The following is a 26680-nucleotide window of genomic DNA, read 5'->3' as shown; positions in this document are numbered from 1 at the left end:
GTAACAGAGTTTACAATCACTTTAAATTATCCTTTATTAATGTCCTAGGAGTTACCCAACACCCCCACCCATCCAACTTAAATAACTCAATTGCTGAGGCAATGCCAAAATGTATATGGTTCTGTCAATAAAGCTTATTTGAATTCGAGAGAAAGAAAGAAAGAGGTAGGAAAACGAAGAGAGGGATGGAGAGCGGGGAGTATGGATGGGGGGATCCTGCTGGCCGAATGAAAAAAACTGAACTGTGTATGGCCAGCTTTGGAAGTAGGGTCAAACGAGAGATGATCAGAAAAGCGATGCAAAGTAAGAAGGAAAGGAAGTAAGAGACAGGGAAATAAAGAGAGGTAAGTAAGGAGGAGGTCAAAACCAATAGAGGGACCAGAGAAGACATTGAGGGAGGAAGAAAAGACATTCAAATGTTCTGAGAATTTTTGCATGAATTTTCATTCGAAATTTTACTAGTGTATATCCAGCTTAAGACGTAGAGAGAGGGAGAGGAAAAAGGAAAGGGAGTAAAACAAAACAAAAAAAGAACGGGAGAGAAAAATAAAGAGACGGAGAGACCGATTGATATTTAAAGACAGAAGAAAAGGGAGAGGTATGTGTACGTGTGAGAGAGAGGGAGTGAGGACAGTGAGAGAACGATGAGAGAGCTGCTCGGTGCTCCGGCTCCTCAGCAATCATTAAATGTCCCTCAAGGTCTATAAAGTTGGGGCAACATGTGTCCCAGATTAACTGGGAGGCTCAGAAAAGGGGGACCGGTGGAAACTGAGCAACGTGAGACAGGGGCAGGAGAGGAAGCCGAGGGTGGGACGGCGGGAGGGGGATGGAGAGGAACGCACTAATGTGCAGATTGAAAAATCCCTTTTATTACATCTGACATCTCCGCAAGACTTAGAGTATTACAAATCACTGCGAGAAAAAGTCCTCTCTGGGTAACGGCTGTCAGCAGGCGCACAAAACACTCCAGTTAACCCCTTTTTGAATTCAAAGCGCTCTCAGAAACATCAAAATCTGGGTACAAAAATTTCAGATAAGCCTCATGCCTAAGCATGATATAAAGGTGTCTTTAATTGTATTTTGGAAAAGTTTTAAAGGATAAACTAAAATGTTGTACAAGTTTAAAATAAAATCAGAGAGATGGACAATAGATGATTTGTCCTTAAAGAGGAAGTAAACTGCTTGTTTTTTAACTTCTGACCTGCAAAGTTAAGGCATAATAGGCTAGTATGCAATGCATACTAGCACATTACGTGAAACTTACCTGCAAACGAAGCCCTCGTTGTCACCTCAGGAGGCCGCATCCATCTTCGATTATCTTCCTTACTGTTGCACAGACTTTGGCTATGTAACTGGCCGGAGCCACATGACATCACTCCTGCAAATGCGTCATAGGCCGCATATACAGTAAATATCTCCTAAACGGCGCGCGTTTAGGAGATATTTACAGTACCTATAGGTAAGCCTTATTATTGGCTTACCTATAGGTACAATTAATCAATAGGTGTTTACAACCACTTTAAGCAATGGACGTTTACGGTAGCAGTTTAGAGATTGTAGAATAATTGATTCAGAAATATAGAGTGCCCCCCCCCACATGAAGGATGTTTGCAGAGTGCACAGAAAAGACGTTTCTCACAGGATAGCAAAATCTGTGAGGAAGCCATCACTAGACCCCATCGAACCAGATCGGCCACCATGTTAAAGTGTATTCAAACCCAAGACCAAAAATGTAACATATTGCATCTTATTAGTTCTCATATGTGATATCTGCATTTATCTGCATTTGTTTTCTATTTTTTTGTTTTCTATTTTTCACCCTGACAGCCCTTCAAGAATTTGTAGCAAAAGAAAGTATTAGGGAATAAGTTAGGATTTCAATGCCTGTGTTGAGAACTTTGGAAATTTATTTCTGCACAGTACTTACAGATACAGAGATGACTGATGGCTTACCTTTATCTGCTTTTGCTTAGTGCTAAATAAAACTAACTTCAAAATCACCCCTAATGTGAACTGTCAAAATTAATTAAACACAGTGTAAAATAAATAAATAAATATACGAGGGCTCTTTAAAAAGTTTCCGCACATTTTTATATTTAATAGAGTTTAAAAAACGGAGGCACGTAAACTGACCACGGTGTCGGGGCTCAGCAGCCATGATAAGCCGTGGTCAGTTTACAGAGGGGGGCAGCACCAGGCAGGATCAGCCAGGTATTTCAGGTAATAGAATGGGACAAATTACACAGCAAAAACAGTGTGCTATATAACATGCTTTAAAGCAGGGATCTCCAAATTACGGACCTCCAGCTTTTGCAAAACTACACGCCCCATGAGGCGTTGTAAAACTCTGACATTCACAGACAAGACTAGGCATGATGGGAATTGTAGTTCCTGAACAACTGGAGGACCATAGTTTGGAGACATCTGCTTTTATGGAACAGGATCCTTTTGTTTTGTTTTTTTTAGGGTAACAAACGCTTTAAAGTGTCCAGGATGACAAGTTATTCACATGCAGTAATGAAAGATAATAATACAAAAACACCTTGTGGTGTGATCGCCACCAACTGAAATAGCATTCATCAAGAGCTGTGGCCTCCAAGTTATGGGTAGATCATAATAATCTCCAATTCAACAAGCCTCTAAAATAGCTAAAACTACATACAGTTCAACTCCCACCTTCAATATAATTGCATCTGATAAAAGATTTAAAATAAACTAGGTCCATATGAGTGTACATTTGGAAAGTGATTTTAAAGCCTAGGAAAATTTGTACTGAAGTTTGTACAATTCTATACTCGGTATATATATATTATTTTTTTATTTTAATTTTATTTATATATTTATTTTGCACTGCACTTAATTCATTTTCAGGGTTTACATTGTTGGTGATTTGTAATCAATTTGATTGAACATATCATTTGAAATGGTATTTTTTTTGTTTCAAACGCCTTGGGAAACCAACCACAGATCTTCCAGGACAGATGGCCCAGAGAGACTTGATACTCTTGAGATCAGGACTCTGTGGGGGCCAAACCATCACTTCCAGGACTTCTTTACACTGAAGATACATCTTAATGACATTGGCTGTATGTTTGGGGTCGTTGACCTGCGGCAGAATACATTTGAGGCTAAATACACACCACCCCTGATGATATGGCATGATGGATAAGTACCTGCCTGTATTTTCGGTTAAATGCTCTAATGCCGCGTACACACGATCGGTCAAACCGATGAGAACGGTCTGATGGACCGTTTTCATTGGACCAAACCGATCGTGTGTGGGCCCCATCGGTTATTTATCCATAGGTTAAAAAAAAGCAATCTTGTTTTAAATTTAACCGATGGATACCTAACCGATAGAAAAAAACGATCATTTGTAGCCATGCTCAGAATCAAGTCGACGCATGCTTGGAAGCATTGAACTTCGTTTTTTCAGCACGTCGTTGTGTCTTACATCACCGCGTTCTGACACGATCGTTTTTTTAACCGATGGTGTGTAGCCACGACTGACCATCAGTCAGCTACATCAGTTAACTGATGAAAACGGTCCATCAGACCATTTTCATCGGATGGACCGATCGTGTGTCGATACTTCTCTCCCACAGGCTTAATCCAGCCTGTAAGACCGGTACCCATAGACTCTTCTCTCCTATGCTCCAATGGGCGCAGGTCCTTTGACATAATCAAATCCTATGCAGAGCCCATAGCCTTGCACTGGATATGAGGATGCTGAAGGACAGTCAATAGCTGGAACATATGGGAGGACAGTATATTGCTGGAATATATGGGAGGACAGTCCACTGCAGGAACATATGGGAGAACACTGCACTACTGGAATATATGGGAGGACAGTCCACTGCAGGAACATATGGGAGAACAGTGCACTGCTGCAACATATGGGAGCAGATCCTTCAGTGCCAGGGGAGTGGAGGATCAGGTAAGAAACTGCTTTTTGCAGTCCCCCCTATACCTTAATGAGCATTTAACTCTTACAGTGTGGGGGCAGTCCCACTGCAAGGCAGCATTTGCACTTCACATGACATGGGCTCTAAGACATAGCATGTGTAATTTTTAATAAAAATAATGTTGTAGTCGAAGTTGGTGGGGGGACGTCACTCCTTGTTGTACCATTACAGGAGGGTGTGGAGCGTAGTTTCGGATAGGCTGGGCATCTCGCCCTTGCATGGCTACACCTCCCTGTGGCACAACTCTGCCCTGCCGGAGCTGGAGCGCATTCGAGACACCGAGGTGTGGAGTACTAGGGGAATTTACTACTTATCCCATGTTACCAGAAACGGAAAACTCAAACCCTTTAATGTGTTACAGACTGAATACAATCTGCCTGACCACATGCTATTCCGCTACGCCCAACTACGACACGCCTTTCGGGCTCAATTCCCCTGGGATGACTTGGCCCTAGCTGATAACCCCCTCATGGCAGCGGTTAAATACCCCGACCCCAAAAAACTAATCACTCAATTCCACACTATGATCACACTCCTGAGTGCAACAGTGCCTGCCTACGCCCTAAAGCCCAGGTGGGAGGGGGAGGTGGGCCCACTGGAAGATGACGAGTGGAGTGACGCTCTAGATGCTTGCAAACTTGTATCCCCGAAATTGACAGATCGCCTTACGCAAACCTTCATTATAAATAGAGCATATCTTACGCCTCTCAGGATCTCCAAGTACAAGAGGGATTCCCCTGCTACGTGTCCAATGTGTACTCACAATACGGGCACCTTTTTCCATTTAATCTGGCAGTGCGCTAAGGTCCAGGCCTTCTGGGAACAGGTGGTGAAATTCCTCCATGACAAAATGGGGTCCCCTATCACTTTACAGCCCAAACCGTGCCTGCTGGGAATTTTCACAGATGTTGGCATAAATAAATCCCTTACAGTGTTCCTACACGAGACGCTTTTTATAGCCTGAAAGGTCATAGCACGGGTGTGGATGCGACCGGAACCCCCAGAGCTGTCCCACTGGCTGGCAGAGGTCAACAGTGTACTGCCGTACAAGAAACTGGTCTATTCGCATAGGGGCTGTCCGGCCAAATATGAAAAAATTTGGGGGAAATGGCTAAACTCTTCTGCAACCTGCACTTAGGAGAGATAGATGTGCTCGGGGGGTCTCCGGTCGTACAGAAGGGAATGGGAGATTGGGAGGGGTGCGGGTGGCCTGACAGTTAACTCTTCTGAATTGTGTCTACATTCTGGGGCAATTGGGTTTGAACGTTGTTGTATTCCTTGTCACCTGTGCTCTAGGTACCTATTGTTGACACACTTGTACCTGTATTTTATCTATGATCACCGGTCATGTGCTGTACCTGTATGCTGTATGTATGCCCTGTGCGTTGTTGTTTTGCTCAAATAAAAGCTCTTTGATTGAAAAAAAATAATGTTGTAGTATTGAATATCAATTGATTTAGAAAATATTATTTTACTGCCAGTATACGAAGGGCATGTTTACAGTAAGACTGGTCAAGCTGTATAATTCTATCCACTTCATGTAGTAATGGCAAAAGCAACCGTGGAAGTTAGAATTTTATGATTTTCTTACAATGAGGGTGTGCCCTAGTTATTAAAGAACATTTACTTACAGCAGGTCCTAGGACACTGCTAACACCACCCACGGTTCACATAGTCGGCCCTTTGCCAGATGGTTGCACCCAAATCACTTCCACTTTATGGGTTGGCCCTGCCGAAAACTTGCCCCTAAATATACAGTGGCCATTCAATCATGCCTCTGATCTCCACAAATGAATGACTTTTTGAGTTACAGTGCATGTGAGTAACTCAAATAAAGTGGATGCAGTGATCCGGGGACACAGCATCGGCAGAGAGAGTGCCAAGATGCAGGACTGTCCTACAAATCTAGGATTGTTACCATCCACGAGGATAACTTGGGGATATTTTCGTTTAGGCAACAAATCCAGCTGACTTTGAGGGATTGCAGGGGAATATTTTTCCTCCTCCAAGGTAAAACTGACCACAATTAATTTTTGCGTGCTCTGGCTTGCTCTAATGCCCCTTACACACGATCGGATTTTCCGTCGGAAAAACCTTGGATGTTTTTTCCGACGGAATTCCGCTCAAGCTTGGCTTGCATACACACGGTCACACAAAAGTTCTCTGAACTTTCGTCCATCAAGAACGCAGTGACGTACAACACTAAAACGAGCCGAGAAATGAAGTTCAATGCTTCCGAGCATGCGTCGAATTGTTTCCGAGCATACGTCGGAATTTTGCATGTCGAAATTGCTACAGACGATCGTTTTTTTTCTATAGGAATTTTTTCCGTCTGAAAATTTGAGAAATTCCGACAGAAAGTCCAATGGAGCATATACACAAGGTTGGAATTTCCGTTCAAAAGCTTACATCGGACTTTTGCTGGCAGAATTTCCGATCGTGTGTTCGGGGCATAAGGTTGGACATGACCTCAAGGTCTGTTTTTGGCCATAGGAACCCTACAATTATTTTGCGACTTGATTTCCTGGGAGCTCTGTGTAAGCCGAACTCTCCAATCTCTCAGCCGGAACAAAATCTTGGCTCCAGTTCTACGGTTGTCATGTCTGTCCGGCACACTTGTCTCCTGAGTCCACGTCCTCTTCAGCGAAGTGTCTCTGACAGTCTATCAGCCGACCTCTTCAAAGACAAGATGGATCCTATTAGACGATGGAACATCTTCACTGCACTAACCCTACACCTTATCCATAATATCTGAGAGCTTTCATCTTTACGATGGAGCGGTATGTGTCTCCTGCACACCGATAAAGCTCTTTGCTAACTTAATTCCATTCCGTTCCATCTCCTTTCAAGTGAAATCACCATCAAACGAATGTTACACATGCTGATGACTTCACTGAGGAGCAACAACAGACAAGTCAGTCTGCAGACTGACACATCTGAACTCCGCTATGGCCTGTGTCTGCATCATGCGAGGTGCTATCTGAAGAGCAGCACCCCCTGTTCAATTTTTGTTAAGCATTTGCAAATCATAAAAACTTTTATATTCTTGCTAAACCCACCTTTTTCTTCTCTATATTAATGTAACCTTATATGCCAAAAAGGGCCTTGTACTACTGAAGAGAGACTTACCTGCCAGTTCGCAATCTTCTACTGAATAAATACGGGGCTGTGCATGCGCAGTTCACTGTACATTCTTGGCACAGTGCCGGGATGAAAGACTCCCGCTTGCAAGAGCAGGATCATGCCATCCCCGCTTGCCAATCAAGAAGCTGTAAACCTCGTACCTAGTAGAAGTCCAGGTAAAAGATGTCCGCAGACAGTTAGGCCGCGTACAGACGGTCGGACAAAACCAAAGAGAATGGACCGAGGTTTAGTTTCATCGGTCCAAACCGACCGTGTGTATAGCCCATCGGTCTGTTGTCCTTCCGTCCAAAATTTTAAAACATGCTTCAAAATCGAACCGATGGCCCGCTGCCCGATCGGTCCAAACTAGGGTTGTCCCGATACCACTTTTTTAGGACCGAGTACAAGTACCGATACTTATTTTCAAGTAGTCGCCGATACCGAATACCGATACTTTTTTTAAATGTGTCTAGCCATGTCCCTCACATATGCAGCCATGTCCCTCTAGCCATGTCCCTCACATATGCAGCCATTTCCCCCATACCTTTGCCGCCGCCGCATGGAGAAAATCACAGCATTCATTTGAATAGCTGTTTTGCCCGCGCGTATAGACACTCCCCCTGCTCGGGATTGGACAGATCACGATCACCCATCCAATCCCGAGCAAGAGGGAGTGTCTATACGCGCGGGAACACTACAGTTATTCAAATGAAAGCTGTGATGTTCCCGCACGCCGTTTAACCCATGCGGCGGCTTTCGATGCGGCGGGGGGGGGGAAGTATTCTATTTAGGTATCGGGGGAATTTGCGCGAGTACAAGTACTCCCGCAAATACTCGGTATCGGTCCCGATACCGATACTGGTATCGGTATCGGGACAACCCTAGTCCAAACCGATGGTTAGTACAGAAAGCATCGGTTCAAAACCCGCGCATGCTCAGAATCAAGTGTCGACGCATGTTTGAAGCATTGAACTTCGTTTTATTCAGCACGTCGTGTGTTTGACGTCACCGCGTTCTGACCCGATCAGTTTATGAAACGATGGTGTGTACGCACATCAGACCATCAGGCCACTTCAGCAGTGAACCGATGGAAATGGCCCGACGGACCATTCTCATCGGTTTGGAACGACCGTGTGTACGCGGCCTTAGAGATCTAACTGATGCTGGAACTGAGTTGAGTGTTCTGCAGACTGTAGTCCGCTCTAAACGAAATGCTTATCCCTCTCCAGGGTCTTTGTATCAGGTGTAGAATCAGGAGTGGGCCCCCATAACCTTGGTGTTCAGACACCATAAGTATGCAGTACAGCGTAACATGAACATTGTAGCATGTAATGAGCGCATTGTGCGCTTCCTAAGTGAATGGCTGACACGGGCAATTCATCATCCATCCCTCTGATTGAGGTAAATGACGTTTCTGAGGCTCTTAAGTGGGATATCCCCCAGGCTCAGCGAGCCGGATCGCCATCACCCTAGATGACTGACCTTCACCTTCATGACCCTTCAAGGTTGAAGGCTGCTAGGCTTGTCTGCTACTTTTATTCCCAGGACCACCCAAATCTCAATCAGTCATGTGTGACAAACCCCCGTGTCCCTTTGTGTCACTGATCACTCTCTTCTCCATCAACGCCACTCTCAGCAATACTTCAACTCTTCCCAGCTGCTTTTTACACAATCAGGGCCTTGTGGAAGGAGCTTAAACGTGAAAAATGATGAAATTGAGAGAGAAGAAACGTCGTAGTGGCCACACAAGTGGTAACAGCAGAATTCCTGGCTATACAGTCACTGTGTGGTGCCCCCGGACAGAGCAAGATGCCCACCCATGACCCCATTATTGGCAATAATATAGGTCATAGAACAGGGCATTTCAAGAACTTACAGCCTGCATGATGTATACATTATATATAAGGAAAAAAACTGAAATGATATTACCCTCAAGCTGAAATTTAATGAACTTTGCCTCCCCCCACTTTCAACATGCCTATAACATTTTTAAATAAAACATTTCCTTTTTTATTACATAGTTTGTCATGCTTTTCTATGCAATGCAGACCGATCATGAGTAATCCTCCACGATGCACTACTGTATTCTGACAGCAGGGAATCCATTCGGGTGCAGCACTGATCGAAGGAAAATTTTCGAACAAGCCAGTTAAGGAGAAGCCAATCATCAGATTGACTTCTCTTAAAGGGGAACGGCCACAGATGGATCAAAATGCGACAGGTCCCTGCTGATCCAGCCAAATTTCTACCCATCTATGGCCAGCTTTACAGATAGTCTGTTCTCACTTAACTCTCTATGGTAGCCCAATCGCCTCCTGCGTGTCAGACAGAGATAGGATTGGGATTTTTCCTTCATCCCCAACTTAGACCCCTTTCACACTGGGGTGGTTTGCAGGCACTATTGCGCTAAAAATAGCGCCTGCAAACCGACCTGAAACAGCGGCTGCTGTTTCTCCAGTGTGAAAGCCCTCGGGGGTTTTCACATTGGATCGGTGCGGTGCTCTAGTAGGACCGCTGCAAAAGTCCTGCTAGCCGCATCTTTGGAACGGTGAAGGAGCGGAGTGTTTACTGCTCCTCCATCGCTCCTTCCCATTATAAGCAATGGGAAATTGCGGCTATACCACCGGCAATGTGCAGAGGCGCATCGCGGGCGGTATTAACCCTTTTTCGGCTGTTAGCAGGGGGTAAAACCGCACCGCTAGTGGCCGAATGCCACCGCATTTCCAACGGTAAAGCTCCACTACTGGCTTTACTGCCACCGCACCTCCTGCCCCAGTGTGAAAGGGGCCTTAGGGTTGTCACCTAATCCCTTTAAACCCGAACACATATTAATTACACAGGTTTTGTGGCTGATTAAGGTGGTAATTAAACACACTTGGTGCCTTATCTGCATTAAATTAGCCTTAGAACCTGTGTAATTAATATGTGTTTGGGTTTAAAGGGATGAGGTGGCAACCCTATCCCAACTGTAATGTTTTGCAGATTTCAGAATCGAAATACCTGGCAGTATCTGACCTGCAAATGTTATCTCTTCCCTTTAATCAGTAAACGTGTGATCAGGATTTATCAAGACAGTCACAGCTGTACAACACTCAGATAACAGACTTATCAGATGGAGGGTCTGGGAAAGGCGTGAGTCTCCCGGGAGGAATCATCTCCTCCAGGAACACAAAAATTCTTCTCAAGGTAAGCTCAAAATACGTATACAGAAAAAGTCATTTTTTACTTTCACGTCGCTATGAGCTCAGTATGCCATATTATAATGTCTGTACTACAGATTTGAGGATTCTACCTAAAGTAACAATCTAATAACTAGGAGAAGTATTTAGCGCCTGTTCAGCCAAATTGCTAGGATAAAAGAAATTAGCTGTATAAAGCGAGAAAGGGACTAAAGCCTCGTACGCACGATCGGATTTTCCGACGGGAATTGTGTGATGACAGGCTGTTGGTGGAAAATCCAACCTTTTGTACGCTCAATCGAACAATTGTTGGATTTTCAGCGGACAAATATTGGATAGCATGCTTTAAAATTTTCCGCCAACAATTGTGTGTTGTCGGATTTTTCGAGCGTGTGTACAAATATCGCATGCTCGGAAGCAATGCTCACCAAACACAACATTAACAGAAGGTGCACAAAGGGTGGCGCTAAAGAGCTGAAAAACCACATAGCTTTGTGTTTGTTGGCTGACAATTGTGTGCCGTTTGTATGCAAGTCAAATTCCTGGCCAACGCCCCTTAAACAAAAGTCCTATGCTTTGTCCGCGGAAAATCCGATCGTATGTACCAACCAGGCTTAAGAAACAAAGTCAGGAAAGATTCCTTCAAGAAAACAGATCCTTCATATGTAATGAGCAAAAGTGGATGTCCATCCACTGTACATAGTAAGTGCTTTTTCAACTTTTGATCTTTACACACTAACAGCGGCGGTCCGTCCATAGAGGGCGCTGGAGCGCCGCCCCCCTGGCTCCGCACCGCCACTGAAAATAACTTGCATTGCATGAATGTATGTTATTATTGCCAGCTGCCGCTGGTCTATTCAAGGTGGCCGGACATTGAGCACCGACCACCTGAATAACGGCAGCTGGTTGGCTGTGCGGAAGTGCCTATCAGAGCAAGCGGCACAGTGACTGCGTTTGATGGCATGGCACAGTGACTGCGTTTGATGGCATGGCACAGCGGCTGCGTTTGATGGCATGGCACAGCGGCTGCGTTTGATGGCATGGCACAGTGGTGATAATTGATGGCACAGTGGCTGCGTTTGATGGCATGGCACAGTGACTGCATTTGATGGCATGGCACAGTGGTGTGAATTGATGGCATAGTGACTGCATTTGATGGCATGGCACAGTGGTGATAATTGATGGCACAGTGGCTGCGTTTGATGGCATGGCACAGTGACTGCATTTGATGGCATGGCACAGTGGTGTGAATTGATGGCATAGTGACTGCGTTTGATGGCATGGCACAGTGGTGATAATTGATGGCACAGTGGCTGCGTTTGATGGAATGGCACAGTGGTGACAATTGATGCCACAGTGGCTGCATTTGATGGGCACAGTGAGGCTGCAATTTTTTTTTTTTTTTACGTTTGCGCTCCCCCAAAAATTTTGAGCACCAGCCGCCACTGCACACTAATGATACATTACAATAGATAATACAGCTATATCAATACTGTGATACAAAGTCAGAGCGGTGCAGAAGTGGCTTTTACTGGCTAACACAGGTGACAGCGGGCCTCTTAAAATTCTGCTCTAGAACATTTCCAGAGAATGGGAACCCCCCCCCCCCCTAAAAGCACAGCAGGTGACCTAGGAACTTAGTGCAATAATGGTGGGAACCCTTCATAATGAGCACAGTAGGTGTACAGACCTAGGAACTCAATTTAGCACAGGGAGAGCGGGAATCCCTTAACAATGGTACAGTAGGTGTGCAGACCCAGGAAATTAGCACAGAGAGGGTGGAAACCCCACATAATGGGCACAGCAGGTGGGGAAACCTGGGAACTAAGCACAGGGATGGTGAAAACTCCTCATAATGGTCACAACAGGTGTACAGACCTGGGAACTCAATACAGGGATGGTGGGAGCCCTTCATAATATGCACATTAGATGGAAAACCCCCTATTGTCCAATTATAATGATAATAATTCACGGTTGTGAACCACCAATTGCGGCTATAGAAGAAATCTACCTGGTGCTTCAGCAGGGGCATAAGCGCCATTCACAGAATGCCTTTCGCAATGAATGCAAGATGTTTTCTGATTGAATGAGGTGGAGATTGTGATGACGATACCTCGCCTCTCCAACCTGCTCAATCAGAAAACGTCTTGCATGGTGCCCATGCCGAGCAGACAACCCTGTAATTACTATGCAGCATAGTAAATGCTCAGCACGGGACCTGGAAACCAGTGGTGATTACTGTAGTAGCGGTGACTACTACTGTGATTCTCCGCTTCCACAGGGATCCCACGGATATGGCATATGCATAGTTACATTGGTCCAAGCTCGATCAATCTAACTATACTTCATGTGGGCTTGATACATAAAAGTGTATCTGGAGCCAAAACTTATTTTAGTGTTGGATGGAGTGTAGCGGATGCTTAAAGTGATTGTAAAGTCTTGGGGCCAGATTCACAAAGAGTTACGTCGGCGTATCAGTAGATACGCCGTCGTAAGTCAGAATCTGCGCCGTCATATATTTAAGCGTATTCTGGAAGCCAGATACGCTTAAATTAGGCTAAGATACGAGCGGCGTAAGTCTCCTACGTTGTCATATCTTAGGGTGCATATTTACGCTGGCCGCTAGGTGGCGCTTCCGTTGTTTTCCGTGTCGAATATGCAAATGAGAAAGATACGCCGATTCACGAACGTACGTACGCCCGTCGCAATTAGTTACGCCGTAAGACATACGCCGGCATAAAGATAAAGCATGTCTCTAGGTGGCGCAGCCCATGCAAAGTATGGACGTCGGAACAAGCGTATCTTTTTACGTCGTTTGCGTAAGTTGTACGCGAATATGGCTGTGAGTAAGTTACGTTCACGTCGTAGGCAGTGTTCGACGTATTTTAGGCATTCTATCCGACGCATGCGCACTGGGATACGTCCACGGATGGCGCATGCGCCGTACGTTCAAAACGTCAATTACGTGGGGTCATGCTTTATTAACATAAAACACGCCCACCTCTTCCCAATTGGAATTAGGCGCGCTTACGCCGGCACATTTACGCTACGCCGCCGTAACTTAGGACGCAAGTGCTTTGTGAATACAGCACTTGCCTCTCTATCTTGCGGCGGCGTATCGTGAATACGATACGCTACGCCTGCTCAAACAAACGTGTTATTCTTACCTGCCATGTACAGTGGATTTGCACAGAACAGTCCCAGTCTTCCTCTTCTGTACTCCTGAGCTGAGCCACAGCTCCCTGTGTCCATTTGTACACGGAGCCCTGCCCCCTCTCTCTACTGATTGGCTGACTGACTTTGATTGACAGCAGCAGGAGCCAATGGTGCAGCTGCTGTGTCTCAGCCATTTAGGAGGGAGAGTCTCAAGCGGCTGAGACACTCATGGACATCGCTGGACAGAGATGGGGCTCAGGTAAGTATTAGGGATATGCATGGTCCTGGGTTTAGTAACACTTTAAATTGTTCTATTGATGATATTTCCTTTCACTCCCTGTTTCAGAGACACAATTGTATGTGAAAGGCAATCTCTCCATAGTAAAAGAAATTCCTATTTTACACAGTTAGGACTGGAGCAGGTATCCCTGTTGAAAGATATCCATTTTATTTCTCCTCCAGTAACAATTGTCAAATTTGGATAACCCAATACTTTCTGCCTTGATGGGTTCTAGTGGGTACTAGGATAATCAGAGAGGGCGAATCTACCCAGTGGGGAAACAGACAGCAATAAAAACCTGAGGGGATCAAATCTTTTTCTATTTCATCCAACTTAAATGCTTTTAGATACACTGTAACATTTTTACTTCCAGTCCTACCTGTTATACCAGGTGACCTGAAAGGGCTTAAGTTTTAAAGCTGAAGTTTAATCTGCCTAAATTTTGGTTTCCTCAGTTCCTCCCTCACCCTCCTCATCAACATGCAAATGACATTTTTAAATAAAAACTTTCCATTTTCATTACATTGCATTCTGCTAATATCAAATTGCATTGATGGTTGGATGTCAGTCTGGAGAAGTGGGTGATGTTGGACATGCTTTATTTACATTCAGACTACTCTAGGCAACAGCTAAGGCTCCATTCACATTGTAACGCCGCGTACGCTGTGTATTTTGCCGCGATTAGTTAACTTTTTTTTTTTCACAAAGAATTTACATTGATGTCTATGGCCGAACGCCAATGCCGCCTGAAAAAAAGGGTCCGGGACTTGTTTTCAGGCAGCAGGCATACGGCGTCTATGAGATGTGAACCATCTCATAGACATCAATGGAAATTCTCCCCTCCAGTGGCACGGGCGTCGCGCTTCAGGCGTTTTGTCGCCTAGGTGTGAATGAGGGCTAAGGCATACAGCTGAGCCTCCATGATTTAACCACTTGCTTACTGGGCACATATACCCCCCTCCTGCCCAGGTGAAATTTCAGCTTCTGGCACTGCGTCGCTTTAACTGACAATTGCGCGGTCATGCGACGTGGCTCCCAAACAAAATTTACGCCCTTTTTTCCCCCACAAATAGAGCTTTCTTTTGGTGGTATTTGATCACCTCTGCGTTTTTTATTTTTTGCGCTATAAACAAAAAAAAGCAACAATTTTGAAAAAAAATTCAATATTTTTTACTTGTTGCTATAATAAATAGGCCAATTTGTTTTTCCAAAAAATTTTTTTTTCTCAGTTTAGGTCGATACGTATTCTTCTACATATTTTTGGTAAAAAAAAAATCGCAATAAGCGCTTACAAAATATGGGACAGAATTATTATTATTATTTTTTTTTTTACTAGTAATGGCGGCGATCTGCGATTTTTTTTTATTGGGACTGCGACATTATGGCGGACACATCGGACACTTTTGACATATTTTTGGCGGCATTCACATTTATACAGCGATCAGTGCTATAAATATCCATTAATTACTGTATAAATGTGACTGGCATTGAAGGGGTTAACACTAGGGGGTGAGGAAGGGGTTAAATGTGTACCTGTATTGTGTTTTAACTGTGGGTGGAGGGGGGTGACCGGGGGAGGTGACCGATGCTGTGTCCCTATGTACAAGGGAGACAGATCAGTCTCCTCTCTCCCCTGACAGGACGTGGAGCTCTGTGTTTACACACAGAGCTCCACGTCCCTGCTCTGTCATTACCGATCGCGGGTACCTGGCGGACATCGCGACCGCCAGGCAGGCGCATCGACATCTCGGGGACGCGCCGGGCGCCCCCCAGTGGCCGGAGGAATCCAGGACGTCAATAGACGTCCTGTTGGATTTTCAGAGCCACCGTGAAGACGTCATTTTACAATGGCCCGGGGCTCATTCTGTGCCTCAGGAAAGGGATGTGTGGGCTGGAAATTTGAAGCTCAGCAACCGGCAGATACATTGTGGATGAAGGGTGTCAATGCCTGAGCCTCCACCCTCGGGTGAGTGAGCTCACCATCCAATGTCTGTGACCGAAGTCTACCCCCCTCCCTCCCTTCTCTCTCCTGCCTCCAAGCAAGTGAGTACACCAAGGTAAGGGGGACGCATATGTAAGGGGTGCCCTGTTGACTAAGATGGGCTTTGGGAACCCTAATTTCAGGGGGAATGCTGGGAACTCTGATATAAGTGGGAGGTTTGGTGAGCAGAAACCCCCTTACATCAAAGTTCCCCTTTACATCAGAGTCAACAGCGTTTCAACTTAAAAGTGGCTTGAAGAAAAGGTGGCAACCCTAGCTTCAATTTCAAAAATAGTGCAGGTACTTCTTTCCTGTGTGTCTCATGGCACAACAGCCCATTCAAATGAATGGGCTCACGTGACGGCACAAACCGTGGCCCGCACAGGTGTGAACCTAGCTTGCCATCTGGGCCATTTCTGACACTTCAAAATCTTCTTCATTTTTTTGCTAGAAAAATTACTTAGAACCCCCAAATATTAAATATATTTTTTTTTAGCAGAGAACCTATAGAATAAAATGGTGGGTGTTGCAACTTTTTATGTCACACGGTGTTTGCGCATCGGTTTTTGAAACGCAATTTTGTTTTGGGAAAAAAAAAACACTTTCATGAATAAAAAAAAAAAACACTAAAATTAGCCCAATTTGATTCTATAATGTATATATATCCTTGCGCCACCTGCAGAAGCGATTGAGTGACTAATTAGCCATTCAGATCACTTCTGCCAGATCGCTGCAAAGAATGATACCGGGATGATGCTTGTAGGTGCTGGCATCATCCTGGTATAACCACTGCAACCCAAGGACGTCCATGTACGTACCTTGGGCAGCAAGTGGTTAAGGTGTGATTGTGAACAGTGGAAGATTCTTCTTTAGGAAGATAAAACTTATAAAAGCCCAGTTAAGAGACACTGTCAATTATTTCTTTGGCACCATGTGTCTGCTAAGTGTAAATGCATTTATACAAGATATCCCCCCTCCCCCAAAAAAACGTTTTTTTAATTAAAGCGGATGTCCACTGAAAAAAAAAAATATTAAAAGTCAGCTGCTACAAAAACTGCAGCTGCTGACTTTTAATATCGGCACACTTACCTGTCCTGGAGTCCAGCGCCGTCCGCAGCAGAAGACGAGTGATCGCTCGTCACTCTGCTGCCCCCCCGCCATCCTCGGTGAGGGAACCAGGAAGTGAAGAGCTCCGGCTTCACTGCCCGGTTCCCTACGGTGCATGCGCGACGCCTGCCGATTGGCTCCCGCTGTGCTCTGGGAGCTGAGTGTTCCCAGAACACAACGGGGGAGGGAGGGGGTAGGTGACGTCCTGCCCGCAGTCTGCCCGCAGACTGTGGCCGGAAGTGGGTGCAAATACCTGTCTTTAGACAGGTATCTGCACCCCCCTCACCCCTGAAAGGTGTCAAATGTGACACCGGAGGGGGGAGGGTTCCGATCAGCGGGACTCCACTTTAGGGTGGAGCTCCGCTTTAAGTTTACAATTTTGTGTTGGACCGCATTCATAGCCGTCTTGGGCCGCAGGTTGGACACCCATACTTTAATGCAAAACTTCTGAAATGTAATCAATGTGTTAAAACTTATATGAGATTGTAGTGATTGGGTTTAAATGATTTCACATTTTACAGGGCTGACTTCGCCATAGATTTCATAGCAATGGCATTATGTCTAAGTTTAGATGTATGGAAGACTTTGCCACCTTTCTGAAAAGCGTTTCATGGTGGATGGCTTTTCAGAGGTGTTTGACAGGCAGTGAGATGGAGATACAGTATCTCACAAAAGTAAGTACACCCCTCACATTTTTGTGAATATTTTATTATATCTTTTCATGTGACAACACTGAAGAAATGACACTTTGCTACAATGTAAAGTAGTGAGTGTACAGCTTGTATAACAGTATAAATTTGCTGTCCCCTCAAAATAACTCAACACACAGCCAATAATGTATAAACCGCTGGCAACAAAGTGAAAATGAAAATGTCCAAATTGTGGCCACCATTATTTTACAGCACTGCCCTTACCCTCTTGGGCATGGAGTTTACCAGAGCTTAACAGGTTGCCACTGGAGTCCTCTTCGTTATGTTGGAATCCTACCCTGCGGCCCAGTCTCTGAAGGAAGTGGCTCATGCTCTGCTTTAGTATGTCACAGTACATGTTGGCATTCATGGTTCCCTCAATGAACTGTAGCTCCCCAGTGCCAGCAGCACTCATGCAGCCGAAGACCATGACACTCCCACCACCACTAAAAATAGCGCCTGCAAAGCGCCCTGAAAGAGCCGCTCCTTTCACTCCAGAGTGAAAGCCGGAGGGCTTTCACACTGGAGTGGTGCGCTGGCAGGACGGTAAAAAATGTCCTGCTAGCCGCATCTTTGAGGCGCTGTAGGAGTGGTGTATAGACCGCTCCTACAGCGCCCCTGCCCATTGAAGTCAATGGGCAGCACCGCTGAACTGCCGGCAAAGCGCCACTGCAGCAATGCTTTGTGGGCGGTTTTAACCATTTTTTTGTCCGCTAGCGGGGGTTAAGAGCTTCCGCTAGCGGTCTAATAGCGCCGCAAAAATGATGATAAAACATCACTAAAAATCTTATAGCTTTACTGCCGACACCCCCACGCCCCAGTCAGCATACCAAGACATTTTGGAAAATTTAAGTGGACAGTTTGGGGATAGTCCCTTCTTGTTCCAACATGACCTCACAAATGCTCTTCTGGAAGAATGGTCAAACATTCCCATAGACACACTCCTAAACCTTGTGGACAGCTTTTCCAGGAAGAGTTGAACCTGTTATAGCTTCAAAGGGTAGGTCAACCCAATATTGAACCCTACGGACTAATAGCCAGATTCAGAAAGACTGGCTTAACTTTGTGCAGGCGTAGCGTATCGCATTTATGCTACGCCGCTGTAAGTCAGAGACGCAAGTGCTGTATTCACAAAGCACTTGCGTCCTAAGTTACGGCGGCGTAGCGTAAATGGGCAGGCGTAAGCGCGCCTAATTCAAATTGTGAAGAGGTGGGCGTGTTTTATGTAAATAAACCATGACCCCACGTAAATGACGTTTTGAACGAACGGCGCATGTGCCGTCCATGGACGTATCCCAGTGTGCATGCTCCAAATTACGCTGCAAGGACTTATTGGTTTTGACGTGAACGTAAATTACGTCCAGCCCCATTCACGGATGACTTACGCAAACGACGTAAAAAAATTCAAAATTAGATGCGGGAACGACGTCCATACTTAACTTTGGCTAGGCCAGCTATTTGTTGGACTAACTTTACGCCTGAAAACGCCTTACGTAAACGGCGTAACTTTACTGTGACGGGCAAGCGTACGTTCGTGAATAGGCGTATCTCGCTGATTTACGCATTCTAGGCGTAAATCAGCGTTCACGCCCCTAGCGGCCGGCCTAAATAGAAAGCTAAAATACGACGGCGCAAGCCGTCGTATCTTAGCTAGATTTAAGTGTATCTCATTTTGAGAATACACTTAAAGATACGACGGCTTAGATTCAGAGTTACGACGGCGTATCTACTGATACGCCGGCTTGCCTCTTTCTGAATCTAGCTATAAGACTGGGATGCCATTAATGTGCAAGTAAAGGCAGGCGTCCCAAAACTTTTGACAATATAGTGTATTTTGCATGCTCCTTGGAAATGGAGCTGTGACTTTTCGTGATATATAAAATTGCGTGTCTTCATGATGTTACCAGTTGTATGATTTGGACATTTTAAATTATGATATATGTGTTATTTCTATAGACATTGAGCACACATTAGTCCAGGTCATCGTGGGTCAACGTTTTATATGATTTTAGACATTTTCAATGATGTAATAAACATGTATTGTTTGCTAAATACAGTATTTGTTCTCTTTTTATATGGTTATTATAGTGATATTTCTATAGGTCAAGACACAAATTATAGGTAGAGCACCCATTTGGTTGGTGATTATGACATACACATATATATATATAGGCATATATAGAGAGATCTGGACACACACTCGCCCTCTGTGAATGGATAACTTTATAACCATGACATATCTGTCCACTGAAGCGGCAACAAACTTTAACAGCTTCCCTAATCTTTGTGTGTTTACAGTGCGTAGTCTGGGATCCACATGTCTGATTGTACACGGCTCACCTTAAACACTCTGCGACAGGCATATACAATGTCCTTTTTGTGTGCACTCCAATGAAACAAGAGTCTCCGACGCAGGCATATTACCGGCGCTGTGCTAATATGGGCCCGGGTGTTGGAAGCGATGAGAAACGCAAAGGTTGTAAATTTTTGTTTTAAAGTCAGAAAATATGACCTAGCTCTCCATAAGCAGAAAAACTTTTCACAATATCGTTACATAGTTAATCAGGTTGAAAAAAGACACAAGTCCAACCAAAAAAAAAAAAAAATCGAATGGGGGAGGCAAAATTTCCTTCAGTGTCTCACTTCCTACAGAGTAAGGATAACCAAGTCATAGAGGTGTACAGGGATGGATGCAGGGGCAGACTGACCATTGAGGCACTCGGGCACTTCCCGAGGGCCCCATGCCACTAGGGGGCCCCATCAGGGTTGCCAGGCTCAATAAAACCAGGGACAGTATGTAAAAATCTGTGTTTTTTTTACATCTGTCCCTGATATGTCCGAAACCGACATGCTTTTGATGTGAAAATCCCAAGATTTTAGCTGCCCCACCTCTGCACTGCCTCCTGGCATGGTGGCCATCTGTAAGCACAGGGACCCCATAATCTTCTATTGCCCAAGGGCCCCATGAGTTGTCAGTCCGCCCCTGGATGGATGGAATCTCAATTTTGGAGGCAGCACTACTGCTGGATATATATATTTTCAGTTGCTCTTTATATACAACTTTTGCTGAACGGCAACTGCCATACATGGATAGAAATTTGGCTGGTGCTTGCTGAACTGTTACGAATTTCTATGGGCAGTGCTAGGCTCGCTTTTCCTAATTGAAATCCCCAATTCAACAACTTTACAAATCTGCACAAATACATTTCTTTACATACGCAATAAACAGCAACAGTAACATTGTCCAGAAAAAGCTCCCCCTCAAATCATTAAAAATTTGGAGGTTCCGCCAAATTAGTTATTTTTTTTTAAAATACTGCAGCTGCTGACTTTTAAAAAATGGACACTTACCTGTCCAGCGCCCCCGTGATGTCGGCAGCCAAGGACGAGCAATTGCTCGTCCCTCGGCTGCACCCGCTGCCATCCTCGGTTAGGGAATCGGGAAGTGAAGCATTGCAGCTTCACTGCCCGGTTCCCTACTGCGCAAGCGCGAGTAGCACGCCGCGCCGTCACTGGTCCCCGCTCTCTCCTGGGAACATTGTGTTTCCTAGAAGACAGTGAGTGCTGCAGGTAGGGGCGTGGCTGCCACAGTTCCGTATTCCCAGAAGTGGGTGCAAATACCTGTCTTAGAGTCGCTTCACACAGCAGCGGCACGACTTCGGGGGCGACTCTGCAAGTCGTCCTGAGGACGACTTCAGAGGCGATTTGCAAAACGACTACTGTATAGAAGTCAATGCAGGTCGCCCCGAGCCGCCCCCGAAGTCGTACAGGAACCTTTTTCTAAGTCGGAGCGACTTGTGTTGCTCCTATTAGAACGGTTCCATTGCATTGAATGGGACGCGACACGTCAGGCGGCTGAGCTGCCTGTCGTGTCGCCCCAGTGTGAACCGGGTCTTAGACAGGTATCTGCACCCCCCTTAAAGGTGCCAAATGTGACATCGGAGGGGGGGAGGGTTCCGAAAAGCAGCACACAGAACATGGAAATGCAATTATTTTAGTAAATACCCTTTCTCATCAGCAGTATATAGCAATCTTGTGACTTCTATCAGTGTCTGGTTAAAGCTTACAGAAGTTTTCATTCTCCTCTGACTGTTCTATGATGTGTGTATGCTCTGAGGAAGAAGGTATCCCTGCAAAATGTGTCAGTCAGTAGTGGCCCCGATGTCCTCTCCTTTACCTTCTGGAGACCGTCTACACACCTAGACCGACTGCCACCATTTCAGGAGGCTTTCACAAAACGATTTTTTTTCACATGTTGGTGATCAGTTTTAATCTGTTTTTATCAATAAATGTATAAAGGATACTGCACAAGACTGGTGCGCCCTCTTCTCTCTGGGCCTGATCCTCAAAAGGGATACGCCGGCGTATCTACTGATACGCCGTCGTATCCCTGTTTCTATCTATGGAACTGATCCACAGAATCAGTTTCACATAGATAGGCAGAAGATCCGACATGTGTAAGGGACTTACACTGTCGGATCTTAGGATGCAGTACCGCAGCCGCCGCTGGGGGCATTTCTCGTCGAAATGCCGCTTCGGGTATGCAAATTAGCACTTACCGAGATCCACAAAGCTTTTACGCTTCGTTTTTTCTCCGTAAGTATTAGTTTGCCGTCGCAATATTAGGGCTGCTTTTACAAGGCCTAAACTGTTTACACCATGTAAAAGTAGACCCTTCTATCCCGCGTCGCAGTCTTTTTTTTTTTTTTTTTTTTTCCGCCGCAACTCGTTTTTTTTTTTTTTTTACGCCCGTCGCGATTCACATAACCCGGCACAACGTAAAACTGCGCAAAGCACGTCGGGAAAATGACGTCGGGAGCATGCGCAGTACGTCCGGCGCGGGAGCGCGCCTAATTTAAATGGGACTCGCCCCATTAAATTAGGAACGCCTTGCGCCGGACGGATTTAAGTTACACCGCTCAAAATTTCTAGGTAAGTGCTTTGTGGATCGGGCACTTAGGTAGAGATTTTGCGGCGGTGTAACTTATACGGGAAAAATTACGTCGCGCCGGGTTTTTGTGGATTAGGCCCTTTATTTCTTTTATGACTGCTAGGCAGCAAGGCCTGAGAAATTATCCCTTGAACATCCAGACATCACACTTATGCGCAAGAGTATTTGTTTGTTTGTCCTATCATGCTGCAGGACCCCTGACCCTCTGTCTGGACAGTGCTGATTGGCCATGTGCTGATCACATGCATTCTCCCAAGAAAATTCGAGCAATACACACCAAACTGAGCATGTGCAGGGTGTCCCCGAGGCTCTGTACTATCAGCAAATAGATTGGGGACAGTGGAAGAAGGGGAAGGATCAGAGAAGACAGGATCAAACAGCCTGTTTACACAATGCCGAGGATTAACCCCTTAGGTTCCACAGTGAGTATAACAAGCATGCTTTACTGCATATACAGAATGATTTTACTGCTGTGGGTTTAGTAATACTTTAAGATCTAATCAGTGACTTTTCCTAGGTTAGTGATTTTTCCTAGCTTGCACATGATGTAATCAGTCTTCTGCAGGCAGGAAAAAGCATTTCCCCAGTCTCCTCTAACCCTATGATCAGACTACAACATTGTACTTTTGTAGCAAGGTGAGAAGCTTCATACAGGAGCTGATCAATGTCGGATATTTGTGAGAACAGCCATGAACTCCACATGGACCAGGATTTACATGACTGTGTCATTTGTAAGGCTGGCATCTCTGTCCAGGTAGTCGATGGTGACCCTGGATGATGCCTGAACAAAGATGGCATTGTCCTTCTGGAGATAAAAGCAGACGACCAGAAGGCTCACAGATGAGCATGCTGCCTTTACCATAAGAATATTCATCTGATGACAGGTCCACTTTAAACACCACTGACACCTGCTGCAACTGCTCAGAAGTACTTTGGTGGGCACATTGCAAAGTCACAAGAACCAAAGAATTCTGGATGATCATTCAAATTGGGTCTTCCCAGATCACTTTAACACACCCGCAGCTTGAAAAGTTACACATCACCCAAACATCATAAGTGATTTTCAAGGAAGCGCAGAAATCGTATAAATCCGCGGACAGCATGAGGCGTGTTATTGTATCCACACGTGGATGTCCAGAAGGTCATCAGTTAAAATTTCTATCTAGCCAAAACTTCCTTTTTAGTTTTGGATAAAGTGAGGGAAGGGTTAGAAACCCTGTCAGTAGGGATGCACCGATATATCGGTGCCGACACATATCGGCCGAAAACATTGCCGATAATGCTGTGTTATGGGCATCGGGTGCCCGTAAAAAAGATGGCCGCTGGGCTGTCACGGCTCCGTCCGAGTGCACTGCACGAGCCAACTAGTGTCACTGCAAAAGTGTCTCTCCTGAGTCCTCCTGACTCGATCGGCTATTCAAAAATGGCACCGGGTGGCGCCATTACGTAACTGCGCATTCGCCGCCCGGCCGAGTGGATACAAGCTTTCCCGAGCCCGAAGCCGGGAAAGCTTGTATCCGCTCGGCCGGGCAGCGAATCCGCAGTTACGTAATGGCGCCACCCGGTGCCATTTTTGAATAGCCGATCGAGTCAGGAGGACTCAGGAGAGACACTTTTGCAGTGACAGTGACACTCGTTGGCTCGTGCAGTGCACTCGCCATAGGCAGAGGACGGAGCCGTGACAGCCCAGTACTGTCCAGCACAGCACAGCACAGCCCTGAGCCCAGCACAGCCCTGAGCCCAGCACAGCACAGCCCTGAGCCCAGCACAGCACAGCCCTGAGCCCAGCACAGCACAGCCCTGAGCCCAGCACAGCACAGCCATGTCCAGGGTGAGGTGATGGTGGCAGAAGGTAATGCTGGCAGGAGGTGATGGGGGCATGAGGTGATGGTGGAAAAGGTAATGGTGGCACCATGGCAGGAGGTGGTGGGGCAGGAGGTGATGGTGGCAAGAGCCGATTGTGGCAGGAGGTGGGGGTGGTGGGTGCAGGAGGTGGGGGTGGTGGGTGCAGGAGGTGGTGGTGAGAGCAGGAGGTGATGGCGGCAAGAGCTGGCAGGAGGTGATGGCAGCAAGAGCTGGCAGGAGGTGATGGTGGCAAGAGCTGGCAGGAGGTGATGGTGGCAGGGGGTGGTGGGGGCAGGAGCTGGCAGGAGGTGATTGTGTTTCTATTGTGGTCTGTGCGGCCGCTGGGGAGATTCTCCAACTCTGTCTGTCCTGGTGGCTCTGGTACAAGTAGATCAAATCCAAAACGTTTCAGTTTTCACAATAGATAGCGATAGGAAATCTTCAAATGGGGACAACTGTGCTGGTGACAACTATCTAGGAGGGGATATCTTTTCACTTTGGTGAGCCCTCTCTGCTGTGTCTGCAGGACAGGAAGTGAAGGCAAATCCCTTCCAAAGGACACAGACAGGAAGAAAAAAAAAACAGTGATCCCAACATTCTCTACTCAATCCAAAAGGAAAAATAAAACAATGTTTTGGCTTGACATAAGCTTTAAAGGATATCTGAACCCCAAAAAAAATGATTGCACTTTAATAGTGCTTCGATGTGGTGGCAGGGTTTGTTTCCTCTTTCTCTTTATTTTTAACCGCTGATCCTGCCAGTAACACTTCCTGTCCTAAGAAGACAATACTCTCCCTCTACTGCACATTTGTCAAACACAAGGCTCAGGAGCCGAATGCGGCCCGCCAGCCCATTTCATGTGGCCCTTGCACCTATCCTGCAGCTTCCACCCCCCCCCTCATCTCTGCCCCCACATTCTCTTAGCAGTCAGCAGCAGAAAGGAGGACAGAACTGCTCTGCCAGATCCTGCGCTACTCCTTGCAGCTCCTCCTGTCTCAGCAGTTGGCAGCAGAGAGAAGGACTTTACCCCTCCTTCAGATTCTGTGCCTCTGTGCAGCCACAGCACCTCTGCCTCCCCTGGTCTCAGCATTCAGCGGACTCCTCTGGTCCTCCTCCAGATCCTACACTTTCTGCTTCCCATCTCCTCCCCTAGCTTCTTCCTGGCAGCTGCACATGGTAAGGGGGTGCACTGTGATGTAAGGGAGGGTGTGAGACTCTTGACTTCTGATGGTGGGGGCCGGTGTAGTGTCACAGTTTGCTGCATATCCTAGAATGCTGCGGAAGTCACGTGGCGGCCAACTGCGCATGCGTGATGCGTTCCAAACGCAAGTGCGATGCGTTCCAATGGATTTTCGACAGTACACACCAGCGGACCCAGCATTCAGGGCGACGTGGATTTCGAGGAAAGTGGCCAGTCGGCCTCACGTCCACGCTTCGCTCGGACGGCTCGCTCCACTCGCTCGGCCTCCTGGCTCGTATTTTTAACATCCGCCAATCCACGGGGATGTTAAGAAAAGAGCCTGGATGCCGACCGAGGTTTCACTGGTGTGCACTGTCGTGAATCCATTGGAACGCATCGCATTTGCGTTTGGAACGCATCGCGCATGTGCAGTTGACCGCCACGTGACTTCCGGAGCATTCTAGGATAGGCAGCAAACTGTGACAATACACCGGGGCTCTTGACATCTAAAGGAAGGGGGGGTGGGGTGCTCTGGACATCTATTACATACATACTATTTACAACCAACAATAAGAGGGTGACCATGATGCTGATGCGAGTTTGTCACCCCTGCTCTATTGTACTAGGACAGTAATGGCAAACCTTGACACCCCAGATGTTTTGGAACTACATTTCCCATGATGCTCATGCACTCTGCAGTGTAGTTGAGCATCATGGGAAATGTAGTTCCAAAACATCTGGGGTGCCAAGGTTCGACATCACTGTACTAGGATAAAAGGAAAAATACAGGACTACAGAACCCTGCCTCTCTCCTATTCTACATAACACAGAGGGGGTGTGGCTCTGTAGTCCTAAGAGCCGGTTCACACTAGGGCGGCACGACTTTGGGGGCGACTCGGCAAGGCGATCTTAAGACTACGTGAGAGGCGACTTGCAAAATAACTTCTGTATTGAAGTCAATGCAAGTCACCCCTAGTCGCCCCCGAAGTCGTACAGGAACCTTTTTCTAAGTCGGAGCGACTTGCGTCTCTCCTGTTAGAACGGTTCTATTGAATAGAGCGGAGCGCGACTTGTCAGGTGGCTGAGTCGCCCCTCTGTGAACCGGTGTATTGTCACAGTTTGCTGCCTATCATACAATGCTCCGGAAGTCACGTGGCGGCCAACTGCGCATGCGCGATGCATTCCAAACGCAAATGCGATGCGTTCCAATGGATTCACGACAGT

At 46.2% G+C, this 26680-nt stretch overlaps 1 protein-coding gene across 1 annotated transcript in view; it reads right to left on the bottom strand.

Moving 5' to 3' along the window:
* Window positions 1–26680, bottom strand: part of WNT5B (Wnt family member 5B) — a 198788-nt gene that overhangs the window by 168636 nt on the left and 3472 nt on the right. The gene's annotated exons all lie outside the window — the stretch shown is intronic.

The sequence above is a fragment of the Rana temporaria genome, chromosome 3 (genome assembly GCF_905171775.1).
Source record: "Rana temporaria chromosome 3, aRanTem1.1, whole genome shotgun sequence".
NCBI classification, from domain to species: Eukaryota; Metazoa; Chordata; class Amphibia; order Anura; family Ranidae; genus Rana; species Rana temporaria.
Note: the sequence above shows the minus strand (reverse complement) of the source record. Positions and strands in the feature narration are given on the sequence as shown.